Here is a 13,429-nt window from a genome sequence, read left to right as displayed (position 1 = left end):
AGAAATTATCAGTCAGCGTCTATAACTGAGGCTGTGCCCAGATAGGCCTAAAATTTTGGCTAAATTTGTGGGGCTGGCTAGAAGCCATATGAAGAGAGGGTGAGCAGCGGGGGAGACAGACTCTTCTCTTCCCTCTTCCCTCTGCTCTTTACTCTCCTCCACCTTTGAACCGCTGTGTCCCTTCCCTTCTTTCTATTCTTAACGATGAAGCAGTCCCAGAGCAAAAAGAGTAGAGCACAGAGCCATCATGGGGCCTATAAACACATTCCTCGATACAGCAGTTTACACAACATGAGGATAATGTTAACAAGGCAAGGAAACTGTCCTCTATGTGCATTTCTAGTCAAACGTGATTGTCTCGGACTGTGCCATGTGACAACATAGCAGCCTTTAAAATTCTGAGGGTGTCATTTTTATAGTTTCATCATTTTTCCACTTTGCACAATTATTTTGCATTATGGCAATGTTGCCCTGAATCTCTAACAGAGATTCTAACAAAACATAATAAAAAAAGGCAGCCATTATGATGAAAGAGATCCAGAAAACATTCTCTCAGAGATGCTTCTCCCATATCAATGGTCTTCAAAGCAGGCCATTTCACGCTGTTATTATCAGTATCACTGGTCACCCTGGCGGAGCTCTGTCTGGGGGATCTTTGATATCTGACCTAGTGGTGAAGGGCCTGTACAATGGGTTCCCAACACTTGTTCCCCTGGCAGGGCTATATCTCTCTGTGTGTGTGTGTGTGTGTGTGTGTGTGTGGGGGGGCCTAAAATACACACCTTGCAAATGACCAGGTTCAGAGTTCATGAGCATGTATTGTGTGTGTGTGCAATGTAATAATGTGTTGAAATATTACCCAGTTCAGAGAACGTGTACAGTTTATGGGTCTGTATCTGAATGTTCCTGTACATGTCTGTGTAAGTGTGTGTGTGTGTGTGTGTGTCTATGTGTGCATCTGAATTTTCCCCTTCATGTCTGTGTCAGAGTGCTTGTGTCAGTCAGTGTCAGTGTGTTGAGGGGGTTTGGGGAAGGATTAACACCTGTGTAGTGGAGGTTTCTCAGTCTCTCCAGCCTGCCAGCCAGGCACCCAACCAGGCAGAAAGCCTGAATCTAATCTGATTGCACACTAAGGCTGGACTGGGCCAGATAGAGAGAGGGCTGAGGAGGGGGGAGGCAGACAGCAAAGCTGGGAAAGGAGGGTTAGTAATCAGGGCCTTCATGCACCCTAAAAATCTGAGGGGGCACAAAGTACGTGAGGATGACTCGGGGGTGCTAGGCCCCCCTTAAACTGGCTAAAAAAGAAAAAAAATGTAAACACCCTTTTCCTGCACTCTAGAGCCACAATCATTATTCTTAATTCTATGTCAAAAATGTTAATTTTTCTGCATATCTAAGCATACCTCTTGAGCTGTTTGTATCCTCCTGACTGGTGTTTATTTTTTTTTTTAAAGAAACTAAATATGCTTCTCCATAACTCTGCTAAAATCTGGGTGAAAGTTTGAAAGGAATGTGAGTCTTATTCAGTACATTAAACAATGGCTTGCTTCTACCATGTCTACCAACCTTGCCAGCAGGCATGCTAGCTAAGATAGTTAGACAAGCTAGCCACTCAAACATCATTGATAACCTGAAATGGCTTATTGGTAGCTAGTTATGAGGTTGGGAGATTGGGAACCTACGTGGGCAAGCTAAAGTCAACTTCATAAAATTGCTAGGTGGCTAGTAGTAGTACTACAGAGAAACCGCCCAAAATATATGTATATTTTTTTTTAGTTTGAGTTTATTTTATTTTTACAGGGACAGTGCACATTAATCAACGTTTCAGTAAAAGTGCCGGTTTTAGCCAGCCGGCTAATTTTCAACCGCAGTCCCTGGGCAGGTTATTAAAAACAATTACAATATAGACAATCATTGAACAGTGAGCACACGCAGAGTAACATAGGACAAGCAAGACATAGCATACAGACAGAGCAACATAGGACAAGCAAGATGTAGCATACAGACAGAGCAACATAGAACAAAAAGCAACAAGACAAAATCCATAAAAACAACAGTGTTTCCACACCTCACAAGCTACAGACAACATGGAAAGCGGCAATACACAGCTAGGGATTATGTTCACAAATCTGATTGACCTTTAGCCATGTCTTCATGCATTTTGTGAAAGTGTGATATGTGGTGCAGTTATGTGTGTCTGATGGCAGTGTATTCCAGACATGGGACGCTCTCACAGAGAAAGCGGATTTACTAAAGGTGCTTTTCCGTAAGGGAACTATACAGTCACCTCTCATGGCAGACCTTGTGGATCTGCAGCCATATGTTTGGGTTTTCTGTTTAACAAAAATAGGCCATTTAGGATCTTGAATACAAGACATGCGTCGGTGTATTGCACAAGATTTTCCCAACTCAGGAGCTCATTCTTTCTGAGGATGTAACAGTGATGATGGCTATTGGGCTTCCTATCGAGCACTTTGAGAGCCTGTTTGTAGACAGACTGAATAGGTTTTAATGTTGTATAGCAAACTAGTCAAGCAGTATGTTAAGTGGGGGAGTATCATCGATTTGAAGTACAGTCTTGCTACCTCTGTGGTCAAACTATTTCGTATAAATCGGAAAATTAGCTAGGTTGAATTTGGTTATTTGAATTACCTTTTTCACATGCTTTTTAAAAGAGAGGTTGGAATCAAGTATGATGCCAAGGTACTTAAAATCAGATACCACCTGGAGCTTCTCCCCTGACACATAGACATCTGGCTCAGTAGCATCTGTTGCCCTCTTTGTGAAGAACATGCAAACAGTTTTTTTCACATTGAGATGCAAACACGAGTCACTGAGCCACTTTGTAACCTGGACCATTACAGTAGTGAGTTCTTGTGCAGCTTGTTGTTTGCTCTTTGCATGCACATATATCACTGTATCATCTGCATACATTTGAACTTCAGACCCAGTGCAGACAGAAGGCAGATCATTAATGTACAGGCTGAACAGGAGGGGCCCCAGTATTGACCCTTGGGGCACGCCCACATCATAGCTAAGAGTGGGCGACAGCTCATTGCTCACTCTGACACACTGAGTTCTGCCTTCAAGGTATGATTTCATCCATCTCAAGGCATCGGGGGAAAAGTTGAACTTGGACAATTTTGTGATGATAATCTCATGGTTAACAGTATCGAAAGCCTTCCTTAGGTCCAGAAACACAGCCCCAACAACGCCCCCTTTGTCCATCTTGGACTTCACATTTTCCAGAAGAAAGCAATTGGCCGTTTCTGTGGAGTGTTTCGCTCTGAAGCCAAACTGCATGGAGTGTAATGTGAAGGGGCTGTTGTTGAGGTGGGAAATCAGTTGTTCTGCTACACACTTTTCAACAACCTTCGACACTACAGGTAGTATACTAATGGGCCTGTAGTTACTCACGTCAGCAGGGTCGCCCGATTTAAAGATGGCCGTTATTATGGCTGACTTCCATACCCTTGGAAACACCCCCAGACCAATAGATGTGTTGGTGACCTTAGTAATGGGGCCAATGAGTGACTCTTTGTAGTTTTTAAGAAAGGTAGAGTCCAGCCCAAACACATCTTTGGATTTAGAGTTCTTTAGTGAGCTAATCACCTTGTTCACCTTTGACTCAGAAACCTCCCTTAGGTTGAGCGTCATTCACTAGCACTGAGCCCAATAAACCAGTGGAGGGGTTCTGTGTCAGTACCTTGACAGAGTCAATAAAGTAGGAATTGAAGGCTATCGCTATTTCGACTGCATCCTGTGTTAGATTGTTATTCACCATGATTTCTAGTCTTTTTGCATTATTACTATGATCTTTCCCTGTTAACTTTTTTAGATTCTCCCAGATCAATTTAGAATTTCCCTTTGCCTCACCAATTATGTTAATAAAAAAAGTTTGCCTTGGCCTGTCTGATTTCTTTCGTCACCTTATTTCTCAACATGGTAAACCTACGTCTGTCATGCTCTAATTTGAATTTTAGGGCTGTTTTTAGAGCAGCCAATGTAGGCTGTTTTTAACAAGACAAATCTGAACAGGACAAAGGCATGACGCCTTTGTTAGTAATTCCTGCTTGTCCCCTATTCGACTAGCTACCCGGGAATCCACACTGAATTTTGTTCACCATTCCATTTTGAGAGTGAAACAATTGCGAAAAGGAGTAACATTTAGTTTGTATTTCAGCCTGATACTAAATTCTCAGACTCCTGGGCTAGGATTACTTGTCTACAACACTTGGTATTGGTTTGTTAATGTCTGTCAGTCAATCTAAGTCACCTGATTCTTAGCATAGATGGTAGGCAATGTTCCCTCTAAGCTGCGCGCATGCGCAGAAGAAATATCAGACCATGGAGAGAAGCATGAGATTGAACTTTCTCAAGTTTTCCATGTTAGTTAACACTATCGACATCTCCCTTAACCGTGGACATTGTGATCGAATCAATGCAATATTAGCAACTTTCAATGCAACATACCGAAACAAAAGGCTTAACTCATCGGAGTAGGATTTTATTGTGTATGACTCAGCCCGTAGACCTGTTCGGCATAACCAATCAGAGCTGCAGTAAGCCTATATGCAAATAGAATGCAGGCCTACATTGAACACCACACATTGGCTGCTACTGTAGGTTGAATGATAGAATAGCTATTTCCATGTTAAAATGTTATGGGGTGCATTTTCTCCATTGTTTTTGATAGTAGGCCACTCTGGCAGGCCTACATTATGATCAAACAGCCAGAGTATCCTACTAGGCAAATGTTAAAATTGTAACAAAGCGGGACCTGAAATTTGCTCAATGCCAAAAAAGATTAGAGGGAACATTGGTGATAGGGTTTTTATCTTGGGTGTCTCATCGGAAAATAAAACATCCTGCGAAGATCCATGAGAAAGCACCACTAAGGTTCTAGGATGGTAGTGAAAAACAGAATTGTAATTGGGTCATAAGAGGATTGGCTGGGTAGAGTCACTCTTGAAAAACAGATTTTTTTTCTCAACGAGGCTAACTCAGATAAACAGAAGTTCAATAGAAAACAGACAGCAGGGAGGTTAGAGAGATGTCAGGATTCAGGAAAGTGTTCTAACTCTAGAGCAGTGGTACCCACCCTTTTTATGAATCGTGGAACACCATGATGGATCTATGAGTTTGATAGTTGCCATTGCGCCATAGTAGCAGCCTAGGCAGAGAGCTTATGTAAATGTGTATTGTTTTTAAGTATTATTATTATTATTACGTATTTTTATATTCATTTATTTTGTTAGCTTATTTCGTATTGATTATAAATATAATCTATCCACAGTGTTTTAAGACTGGCTAGTCAGTTGGTTTGCTAAGATAACTGAGAGGCAAGCTAACTAGCTACTTAGCCATTGTTTTAATTTGAACAACAGAAGAATTGGCTTGGAGATTGTAAAATCTTGTTAAAATTGTGCGGATCTCCAAAGTGGTTACTCCAAGACTTTTCCAGTAACTGATGTGCAGTGATCCTTTGGCGCCCTAGTGCCGCTTAGCTGGCATCACCCAGTTGGGTGCTACACGATGTTGGAGGAATAGTTTACCACAGAGCCTACAGAGAGTCTGGGGGTGGCAAGGAAGTGCCTTGATCACTGGCTCCAGACGTGTCTTCCTGACCTCCAACATGATTGGCACTACTTTTATTGATCTCACATACCACAGCTGGTTGGACTGGAGGATGGTACAGTGCTGGTGGAAAGCTATGGCTGGCAACAACACCTGACTCCGTACTTCAGGCCGCTGCCACAGATCAAGCAGTACCAGGACATCAGGGGAATATAATTTTCATTGCATTGTATGAGGTTATTCTTCTTATCTAAACTTGGGAGGTGAATTGTGCAAGGTTGTAATGTCTTATTTTTGTTATTTCCTGTTTTACAGCTTCAATGCTCTGGAGCCTGGTGTTGTTGTCGCCAAGGAGCGTTCGGAATCAGTTCGGACTCAGTTGGGACAAGGTTTCAGCTGCTGCGCAACCTTGACATCCTTCCTCCCTTAGATGGTCTGCCTGTACAAGCACCACCTGGACTGGACACAGCTAGACAAATATATCTTTTTGAGAAGATCAGGGAGTTTTGGGACGAAGAGGCTATGGACATCACATGCCCTGCACCAAAGTCAAGGGCAGGACAGAAACAGGCTCTCCAAAAATAGATTCCCTTGTTCATGCGTGGTTCGGACGGACCGGTCATCAGCACTATCTGCAGTGCCTCTAATCAAATTACTCTCTCCTAACACACATGCCACACGTTGCTGCTACTGTTTTTTTTATCCTGCTGCTCAGCCACTTTACCCCTGATTGTATGAATATACAGTTGAAGTCGGAAGTTTACATAAACCTTACCCAAATACATATAAACTCAGTTTCTCAATTCCTGACATTTAATCCTAGTAAAAATTCCCTGTCTTAGGTCATTTAGGATCACGATTTTATTTTAAGAATGTGAAATGTCAGCATAATAGTAGAGAGAAGGATTTATGTCAGCTTTCCCAGTGGGTCAGAAGTGTACATACACTCAATTAGTATTTGGTAGCATTGCCTTTAAATTGCTTAACTTGGGTCAAATGTTTCAGGTAGCCTTCCTCCCACAATAAGTTTGGTGAATTTTGGCCCATTCTTCCTGACAGAGCTGGTGTAACTGAGTCAGGTTTGTAGGCCTCCTTGCTTGCACACGCTTTTTCGGTTCTGCCCACACATTTTCTATAGGATTGAGGTCAGGGCTTTGTGATGGCCACTCCAATACCTTGACTTTGTTGTGCTTAAGCCATTTTGCCACAACTTTGGAAGTATGCTTGGGGTCATTGTTCATTTGGAAGACCCATTTGCGACCAAGCTTTAACTTCCTGGCTGATGTCTTGAGATGTTGATTCAATATATCCACATAATTGTCCTCCCTCATGATGCCATCTATTTTGTGAAGTGCACCTGTTCCTCCTGCAGCAAAGCACCCCAACAACATGATGCTGCCACCCCCATGCTTCACGGTTGGGATGGTGCTCTTCGGTTTGCAAGCCCCCCCCCTTTTTCCTCCAAATATAACGATGGTCATTATGTCCAAACAGTTATATTTTTGTTTCATCAGACCAGAGGACATTTCTCCAAAAAGTACGATCTTTGTCTCCATGTGCAAACCGTAGTCTGGCTTTTTTATGGCAGTTTTGGAGCAGTGGCTTCTTCCTTGCTGAGCTGCCCTTCAGGTTATGTCGATATAGGACTCGTTTTACTGTGGATATTGTCGCTGTGGATATTGACCTTAGAGAGCCTGTTTTATTCTCTATTTTGTTAGGTCAGGGTGTGACTTGGGTGGGCATATCGATGTGTCTATTTCTTTGTTGGCCTAGTATGGTTCCCAATCAGAGGCAGCTGTTTATCGTTGTCTCTGATTGGGGATCATACTTAGGCAGCTCTTTTTTCCACCTGTGATTGTGGGATCTTGTTTTTGTGTAGCTGCCTGTGAGCAGCCCAGAACGTCACGTTTCGTTTTCTTCTGTATTGTTTTTGGTGAGTTTCTTATTTATTAAACATGTGGAACTCTAAGTACGCTGCGCCTTGGTCTCATTCCAACAACGGTCGAGACAGAAGATCCCACCTCAACTGGACCAAGCAGCGTGCCCAGGAGGAGATGGCATCCTGGTCTTTGGAGGAGGTTGAGGAGAGAATACCCTGGACTTGGGAGGAAGTATTGGAGAGATATGAAAGCCTACCGGGGAAGCAGGTGGAAGCAGCGAGAGAGGAACGGCGATGACTCCAGGAATTAAGGAGACGACGGAAACCCGAGAGGCAGCCTCAAAACAAATCCACGGGGTGGCGAGCGGAGCAAAGGTGGGAACAAGAACCAACTCCCTGTAATTACGATGAGGAGTTGGTCACGGTTCAGATACCATGCTTTGCGGAGATACGCAATGTGTCTCCAGTGCACATTCACAGCCCGGTGCGTTCTGTGCCAGCTCCTCACAATTGCCGTGCGAAAGTGAGCATCCAGCCAGGACGGGTTGTGCCGGCTCAGCGCTCCTGGTCTCCAGTAAGCCTCCTCGGTCCAGGATATCCTGCGCCGGCTCTACGCACTGTGTCGTCAGTGCGCCTTCACAGCCCAGTGCGTCCTGTGCCAGCGCCCTGCACTTGCCGGGCTAAAGTGAGCATCCAGCCAGGATGGGTTGTGCCAGCTCTACGCTCCAGACCTCCAGTGTGCCTCCATGGCCCAGTATATCCTGTGCCAGCTCCGTGCACCCGGTCTCCTGTGCGTCTCCCCAGTCTGGTGCCACCTGTCCCGGCTCCACGCACCAGGCCTCCAGTGCGCCTTCACAGTCCTGAGCTTCCGGCGACAGTTCCTAGTCCAGAGCTTCGGGCGACAGTTCTCAGGCCGGAACCTCCTGAGACGGCCCTCAGGCCGGAACCTCCTGAGACGGCCCTCAGGCCGGAACCTCCTGAGACGGTCCACGGCACGAAGCCTCCAGTGGTGATCCACGGCACGAAGCCTCCAGTGGTGATCCACGGCACAAAGCCTCCAGTGGTGATCCACGGCACGAAGCCTCCAGTGATGATCCATGGCCCGGAGCCTCCAGAGACGAGCCAAGGCCCGAAGCCTCCAGCGACAGGGGACAATATAAGGCCACTCTAAAATGTGCAGTTTTGTCACACAACACAATGACACAGATGTCTCAAGAGGGAGCGTGCAATTGGCATGCTGGAATGTCCACCAAAGCTGTTGCAAGATAATTTAATGTTAATTTCTCTACCATAAACCGCCTACGCCGTTTTAGAGAATTTGGTAGTACTTCCAACCAGGAAAATTAATTGTATTATAACTAACTCAGTAAATTCTTGGAAAGTTTTGCATGTTGCATTTATATTTTTGTCAAGTGTTTTTTCTGACAGAAGTTTTTTAATAGATTAAATAGGGTTTATTTGAAATCTTTTCATCATTTTTATTGGCATGGCCTTATTTCTATTACAGCATATTGGATGACTGTCATTCATATTCCATTCACCCAGCTCAATGTAACATTGATCTGTTTAGGCTACTACATGATTCTCAAAGGTTCCATATACCCATCATGAGGTTGCTACAACCTAGCCTATGAATGAAGGTTTATAAAGTAGGTGCACAGGTCGAGATACATTTTTGTAATCAAAGTGACAAAAAGTTCCAGTGTTGGAATAGCCATTTTTCTGAGAGAGACCATGCTCTTACAATGACAAGTATAAGGGCATACTGGAAATTAGCTCCCAGGATGCAATTCCTATGGCTTCCACAGGGTGTCAGCAGTCGATGTTCAAGGTTTCAGGCATGTAACTTCCAAAATGAATAAGAAATATCAGTTTTAGTACAGGGACACAGTCTTGGAAATTCATGTTTGCTCGCGCTATGAAGACAGGACGCACCTGCTACAATCAGTTTCCTATTGAACATACTTCTTTCCGTAAGAAATATTATAGTTTGATTACATTTTAGGGTATCCGTGGAGTAAAAAGAAACATATGACTTGTTGAAACAAAGTTTAGAGGTAGATTAGTTTGGGGTAGATTACTCAAATCAATGGCGCCAACTAAACAGACTTTTTGGGATATAAAGAAGGATTTTATCTAACAAAACGACACTAGATGTTATAGCTGAGACCCTTTGGATGACAAATCAGAGGATGATTTTCAAAAAGTAAGTGAATATTTAATTGCTATTTGTGAATTTATGAAACCTGTGGAAAAATATTTTGATGTGGAGCGCCGTCCTCAAACAATCGCATGGCATGCTTTCACTGTAATAGCTACTGTAAATCGGACAGTGCAGTTAGATTAACAAGAATGTAAGCTTTCAACAGATAAGACACTTATATACACACACACACACACACACCTAAATGTTTAATATCCATCCTTTTAATGATTATTTACTTGAATTGTGCGCCCTCCAGTTTCACCAGAACTTGCCCCTCTAGCGGGACGGCTAGCCCTAGAATTAAGAAATAAATGACTCTGGCTAAGCCTAATCAGACTTGTCTGTGCTAATGGATTTCACAGATGAAGTATAATGATACAAATGACTTTTCATTGGCCCTCAAATTATACAGATTTAAAAACTGCCTGAGTGCACTGGACTCGATATGATACAGATACAATGATACAGATGTAACCATGTGCCATTTAATGTGTTATATGACCAGCACTAGTGCTCCCAAGTAAAAATGTAATGTGCATTCCACAGGTCACATTTATAGGTGAGTTTTTTCCCATTTTTATATCAAGATTAGGAAAGGTTGTGGCACACCTGTGAGTTCATCAAGGCACACCAGTTGGGAACCACTGCTCCAGAGAACCAGAGGACTACCCACTTCATTGGACCAAGGGCTGACTTGTTTATAGACTTCCCTGGAAGCTAGACTATGAGGACTGACAGTAAGAACAATGTATAGAAGATACTGTGTGTGTGTGTACCACAAAACAGTATCCCAACAACAACCACTGTTCAGTAGATAGCCCAGTTATCTAGGTATGTCTAGCTGTTGATATCACTTTGACCCACACAGACCTTCTCCTGTGACATAAAGTATTAACGTGGAGGAAATCAGACCCAAATAAACAGTGAAACTGCACTTGTGTCTAATGTCCCTGGAGATGACCAGAAGGTGTGTGTGTGCAATAATGTATAGAAAAAACTACCTGGTACAGAGGATGTATACCAGTTTTTGTGTGTGTGTGTCTGTGTTTGTGTGTGCCATGCTCCCCCTGCCTCCAGCTATCCCCTGTGCAGGACACACTGAAAGCCCACTAACAGCCAAACACCCCTATGGAAACAGAAGGAAGGACAGCTTTCCCTTGCATCTCAATATGATATGTAATCGACCCATGAGCATGGAAACACACACACACCGTTTGTGCGTGTGCTGAGTCAGAATAAAGAGCAATGTATTTACCTGTTACCTACACTTGAGAGAAAATAAATAAGCTGCCGCCTGTGTGTGAGTGAGTGAGTGAGTAAACACCCTATTTGGGAGTGACAGACAGGAGTGTATTCATGACCACAACATGTAAACATGACTCCCATAAGTAGGTCAGTGAGAAACAACACTCAGTCAGAGGACCCAGGATTGGGCAAATGTGTTGTTTACTATAGTAGATCTGACTGTCAACAGTGAATATAAATGTAGCTTAGGCAATGTCTCTGTGGAGGCTCCTCAGAGGAGGAAGAGGACTGTCATCCTCAGTGAATTTCCTTTTTTTTAATTATCATTAAATAAAGTGAAACATTGAAAAAGCTATACTTTCTTTGATAAAACTATAATAAAAAATGTGCAGCCGGCCGCAACCGGGAGACCCATGAGGCGGCACACAATTATTGGCCAAGCTTCGTCCGGTTTAGGGTTGTCCTTGTCCCATCACGCGCTGGTGACTCCTGTGGCGGGCTGGGCGCAATGCACTCTGACACGGTCGCCAGGTGTACGGTATTTCCTCCGACACATTGGTGCGGCTGGCTTCTGGGTTAAGCGAGAATTGTGCCAAGGAGCAGTGCGGCTTGGCGGGGTCGTGCTTCGGAGGACGCACGGCTCTCCCAAGTCCGTTACGGGAGTTGCAGCGATGGGATAAGACTGTGTACTACCAACAGCATATCACAAAATAAATATATATTTTTATAATAATAATAACAACAACTATAATAAATATATTCACGTCACCAAATAATTTATTAAAACACTGTTTTGCAATTAAGGTCTACAGTAGCCTCAACAGCACTCTGTAGGGTAGCACCATGGTGTAGCCGGAGGACAGCTAGTTTCCGTCCTCCACTGGGTACATTGACTTCAATACAAAACCTAGGAAGCTCATGGTTCTCACCCCCTTCCATAGACTTACACATTAATTATGACAACTTCCTCCTACCTATCAGAGCTCTTGCAGCATGAACTGACATTTTGTCCACCCAATCAAAGGATCAGAGAATTAATCTAGTACTGAAAGCATAAGATACAGCTAGATAGCACTGCAGTACATACAATGTGGTGAGTAGTTGACTAAAACAGAGAGAAAGGCAATAGTTTGTTTTTAATTAACAAACACATTTCTTCAAAGATGAAGGAAAAGAAAGAGAGAGAGGGAGAGCGCTAGTTGTATTTCATAGTTCTTTTTCCACTATCACTTACTTAGCTAGCTAGTTTAGCCTACTCAAACACCAGGCTCAAACAGAGAGAGATGCTATGTTAGCTAGTTGGCTATGGCTATTCAACACTGGAACTCTTCCAAGTCAAATGTAAGCTTTTGGTTTTACTAATTTATTGCCACCGGGGCCCACCGATGTAACTGCTAAAGTGTTTGCTGACTGTACACTATACTGCATGATTGTAGTGGGTTTACTAATATGTTAGTTCTATCAGCTATGATGACTATGACGTTAGATAATATGGTGACAACGATGTAGGCTGTGTGTAGCCGTTAGCGGTTATCATATGAAGGTTTGGCTTGGAAAGGTTTTTTCACCTGGTCACAGACAGCTGATGTGTTGTGAACTGAAGTCCACAAGCAAAGGGAAAAGTTGAGAGGAGGCAAGAGCGTAGATGCGAGAACGAATTACAATGAGAAAAGTGATCATGCTGTTTGTATTTGGCTGCTATGAAAGTGAACTGTGTTTGCGTGTAATCAGGGGTGTATTCATTCCATCGATTCTATTGAAAATCGTAAAAAAAAATAAAAAATGGAAGCAAACGGAACGAAACGGGGATAAACATACCTGAATTTAACCAATAGATACTCGTTTGCAACTGTTGGACTAATGATTACACCCTAGATCAGCTAAATGCAGGCAAGAGTGTGCAAGGCGGTAATGAATGTCACTGTCTCTCACCTTGATTACTAAAAAAGATCTTGACCTGTGCACCTACTTTGTAAACCTTCATTCATAGGCTAGGTTGTAGCAACCTCATGATGGGTAGGGAAATTTGAGTATCATGTAGTAGCCTAAATATATCAATGTCACATTGAGCTGGGTGAATGGAATATGAATGACAGTCATCCAATATGCTGTAATAGAAATAAGGCCATTCCGATAAAAACAAATTATCGTCCTCCCTGATGTCCATACAGACATTTTCACTATTAGGTGTCAGGCAATGCATGTGAGAAGACTCGCCACCAGCATACCAAAGTTTGGATCCCCCTCTCTCCTTATATCTCTTCCTCTTAAGTTATTCCTAAGACTGCGGGCTCTATTTTCTGCTGAGGCAAACGCACGTTAGTTTGCAATTTCGTCATGTAAAAATTGTCGTACTTGCATTTTCCAGCCCTAATGCCAGGTTCGACAATTTTCCTGTCTAACATCACCTCATTGCGCTGAGGTGGGAGGGGTGGCAATATTTGAGGTGTGTCCTTACAAACAAGTGCAAAAGTGACCATTTTATGCAGCGCTAACGGGAAGTTAAGACCCACAAAAAGCAG

The 13,429-nt window shown here is 43.2% G+C and overlaps 1 protein-coding gene across 2 annotated transcripts in view; it reads right to left on the bottom strand.

Annotated features, from left to right (window-relative positions):
- gpr137c (G protein-coupled receptor 137c) overlaps positions 1–13,429 on the bottom strand; it is a 55,204-nt gene that overhangs the window by 18,662 nt on the left and 23,113 nt on the right. The window lies entirely within an intron of this gene.

This window comes from Salmo salar, chromosome ssa01 (assembly GCF_905237065.1).
Source record: "Salmo salar chromosome ssa01, Ssal_v3.1, whole genome shotgun sequence".
Taxonomy (NCBI): Eukaryota; Metazoa; Chordata; class Actinopteri; order Salmoniformes; family Salmonidae; genus Salmo; species Salmo salar.
This window is presented reverse-complemented; position numbering and strand designations above follow the sequence as displayed.